The following is a 4261-nucleotide window of genomic DNA, read 5'->3' on the forward strand; positions in this document are numbered from 1 at the left end:
GACGACATCCTGGTATATTCCAAGAGTTCTGAGGAGCATGCAGTACATCTGAGAGCAGTTCTAGAGAAGCTGCGGGGGCAGAAGTTGTTTGCTAAGCTGAGTAAGTGCAGTTTCTGCCAGCGTGAGATGGGGTTCTTAGGTCACATTGTTTCTGCAGAGGGAGTTTTGGTGGATCCCAAGAAGATTCAGTCCATCCGGGAGTGGCCGAGGCCGCAGAGCGCCACTGAGATTCGAAGTTTTCTGGGGTTAGCAGGTTACTACAGGAGGTTTGTTCGGGGTTTTGCGAGTATGGCACAGCCGATGACTAAGCTTACAGGGAAGAAGGTTCCATTTGTGTGGTCACCGGAGTGTGAGGCGAGTTTTGCAAGCCTCAAGCAGATGTTGACTACCACGCCGGTGTTAGCACTGTCTGAGCAGAACGAGCCTTATGTTGTGTATACAGATGCTTCTGGAGTGGGGTTGGGTTGTGTTCTTATGCAGCAGGGGAAGGTTATAGCCTACGCTTCGCGGCAGTTGCAGAAGCACGAGGCTAATTATCCTACTCATGACTTAGAGATGGCAGTAGTGATTTTTGCTCTGAAGATTTGGAGATCTTATCTGTATGGTGGGAAGGTACATGTATTTACAGATCACAAGAGTCTGAAGTACATTTTTATTCAGCCTGAGCTGAATTTGAGGCAGAGGCGTTAGATGGAGTTAGTAGCGGATTATGATCTGGACATAGCTTACCATCCTGGTAAAGCTAACCTAGGTGCAGATGCCTTGAGTCGGAAGCGGGCGGCTTCGGCTCAGGAGCAGGATATGGAGGCGTTGGTAGGTGAGATTAGTGCATTGAGGTTGTGTGCTATCTCACAGGAACCTTAGGATTTGGAGGCAGCTGATAGAGCAGATTTGTTGATCAGAGTACGGTTAGCTCAGGAGAGCGATGAGGGGCTGGTGAATGCCTTTAAGGCTGCGGGATCAGAGTATCAGGTGTCTGCTAATGGTACTATCCTTGTGCATGGTCGGGTTTGTGTGCCCAAGGGTGAGGATTTGAGGCAGGAGATACTGAGAGAGGCTCATTCGAGCAAGTTCTCTATTCATCTAGGGGCAACCAAGATGTACCGTGACCTCAAGCGGTATTATCACTGGGTCGGGATGAAAAAGGACGTAGCCGACTGGGCGGCAAAGTGTGATACTTGCCAGCTAGTGAAAGCGGAGCATCAGGTTCCTGGTGGATTATTATAGAGTTTGCCCATTCCAGAGTGGAAGTGGGATTTGATCACGATGGACTTCGTGGTGGGTTTGCCTGTGTCGAGGACGTTCAATACGATTTGAGTCATTGTGGACCATTTGACTAAGTCTGCACATTTTCAGGCCATCAAGAAAACTGATGGAGCAGCGGTTTTGGCCAAGAAGTACGTGAGGGAGATAGTCAGATTGCATGGTGTGCCTGCTAGTATTGTGTCTGATAGAGATTCCAAGTTCACCTTGGTGTTCTGGAAGGCGTTTCAGGTAGAGATGGGCACGAAGGTGCATATGAGTACAGCCTACCATCCTCAGACGGACGGTCAGTCAGAGAGGACGATCCAGATTTTAGAGGATTTACTGAGGATGTGCGTGTTGGATTGGGGTGGTAATTGGCAAATCATTTGAGCTTGGTGGAGTTTGCTTACAACAACAGCTACAAAGCGAGTATTGGGATGGCTCCTTATGAGGCATTGTATGAGAGGTCGTGTCATACACCGTTATGTTGGACTCAGGTGGGGGAGAGGAGCATATATGGTGTGGATTTTGTTCATGAGACCTCGGAGAAGATTCGGGTTCTGAGGTTGAACATGAAGGAGGCTCAGGATCAGCAAAAGAGCTATGCTGATAAGAGAAGGAAGGATCTTGAGTTTCAGGTTGGTTATAGAGTGTACCTCAAGATGGCCATGTTGCGGGGTCCGAACAGGTCATTGACAGAGACTAAGTTGAGTCCGAGGTACATGGGTCCGTTCAGAGTGGTTAGGCGGGTGGGACCAATGGCATACCGGCTGGAGTTTCCTGAGGTTATGCATGCGTTCCACAAGGTATTTCATGTGTCGATGCTGAGGAAGTGTCTTCACGAGGGTGATCGGTTGTTGCCTAAGATTCCGGAGGATCTTCAGCCCAACATGACTTTGGAGGCGAGACCGTTGAGGGTACTTGGGAGGAGAGTCAAGGAACTTCGGAAGAAGAAGATTCCTTTGATGAGAGTCTTGTGGGACTGTGATGGGGTAGAGGAGCAGACTTGGGATCCCGAGGCGAGGATGAAGGCAAGGTTTAAGAAGTGGTTTGAGAAGCAGGCCGCGACTTGAGCTTGTCTAGCCGGGTTCAAGTGGTAGTCCGTGGCTGGAGCGGGTACGGAGTATTCCAGCCCATCTCTCTTGATACTTGGTGGTTGGTTGTGCGACTAAGTACCAAGATGAGTTGGTACTCGGGATGCGGGTGGATGGCTTGGATTGTTGTATCTTATTTTTCTATTGTATTCTCGTTGAGGTTGTAACGATTATGACATTTTTGAGATTAATAAAATGAGTATTTTTCTTTATGTTTGACTGTTGTTGTCATGGGAAGAAGAGAAATAGCTCGGGTTTCTATTTTTGGAAGTTTCCATAAATAGAAAGTTTACACAAAAAGGAGGTTTCCAGATTTAGAAAGTTTCTAAAAGGGAATTTTTGTGGGAAGTGTTGAGGTAGATCTAGCCGGGAGATACTCGTTGGCATCAGATTTGTTTTTGCTAAAGGCCGTGTTGGCCCAACTCATGTGATACCGATAGCTCGATGGACTTTGTGGCCAGAGAGTGGGAGTGGTATGATGCTTCGGATGACGATCCAAGAGCGCGCTCGAGGGTGACGACCCAAGAGCGGGATATTTGAGACTCCCTGGATACCGTAGCTGTGAGCCACGGCTCGGCAGTGAGCTGGTATGTCTCGAGGGTTGCGACCCGAGAGCGGGGGGAGTGTGTGAGTGACTTCCTGGATGTCGTAGCTTAAGGCGGTTGGTTGCGACCACGGACGGGGGAAGCACTGAGTTGTGAGCAAATAGTATTTATGATGCGAGTATATTGGCTAGAGGGAGACTTCGTGGGTCAGTCGGAGGTGTGCGGGCTGTTGTGACAGTTGCACGGGAAACCTTGGCTGACAGTGTTCAATCCGGTCTGAGGACGTGCGGGCCATGTTGACGGTGGCATGGAGGTCCTTGATGGATGGACGGTACTGCGGGATTCGAGGACGAATCCTTATTGGTGGGGGAGAATTGTAACATCCGCGAACTGGATTATGCGGTTTTGGTAGGAGTGTCGATCGACACTCTTGTAGCATCGATCGACACCACTAATCCTGGGTTCGTTGGGTTTGTTTTAATTCGCGATTTTGGTTTGGGTTGGTTTGGCTTAGTGACCTAAATCGAGTATTTAAGTGGGGAAGCGACAAATTAAGGGTTTTAGAGTGTTTTGTCGCCGTTTATCAGAGGAAAGAGGGAGAAAAGGAGAGAAAAACGTTTCTGTGAGTTTTTGGGCTTGTTCTTGGCGTTTTGGAGAGATCTGTGACTGTAGAAGGGATAGCTGTTGCTGGGAACGAAGGAGAAGCACCTGGAGGTGTTGATTCCATCGATTTCTCAACCCAATCTTCCTGTTTTTGAGGTGAGTGCTTGACCATGGTTGATCTAAGCATGAGATCTCTTTTGTTTGGGTGTTTTCTTTGTTGCTTGTGGTGTCTGCTTGCTTGTGTTCGTTGTTTTCATGTTTACCATAGGATTCCGAGGTGTTTGGGTGAGTTTGAGACGGTTTCGAGATGAATTGAGACGGAGGATCGACGTTCGTGTTCGTGCAGTTCGTGTCTGCAGAAGAAGCATCGATCGGCACCTTGTAGCATCGGTCGACACCATGTCGTGAGGCATCGATGGGCACCATGTCGTGAGGCATCGATCGGCACCGATGTAGCATCGGTCGACACTAGCCCTATCCTAGACTTGTTTTCCTGGTTTGATGTATTGTTGTGTGTTTGTTTGTTTGCTTAAACTTGAGAGTCTCAAATGCTTGTGTGTATAACCTAGTAGATGGGAGGACGGTCTCACTAAGTAATTATGATAATACTTACGCATCTCAATTGTTGTTTGTGGTGTGCAGGTAAAGGCAAGTGTGATCGTGGAATCAAAGGCGATGAGGAGGAGGATGTTCTAGAGGCTTGATTGATTGTGGTATAGCTATTGTTAGGTTGCTAGTGTTGAGTTGATAGAACATTGTAGGATGTTGGAACTT

General features: G+C 48.2%; 1 pseudogene; it reads right to left on the reverse strand.

Moving 5' to 3' along the window:
- Positions 845-4261, reverse strand: part of LOC104772905 — a 10530-nt pseudogene continuing 7113 nt past the window's right edge.

Source organism: Camelina sativa, chromosome 20 (genome assembly GCF_000633955.1).
Source record: "Camelina sativa cultivar DH55 chromosome 20, Cs, whole genome shotgun sequence".
Lineage (NCBI taxonomy): Eukaryota > Viridiplantae > Streptophyta > Magnoliopsida > Brassicales > Brassicaceae > Camelina > Camelina sativa.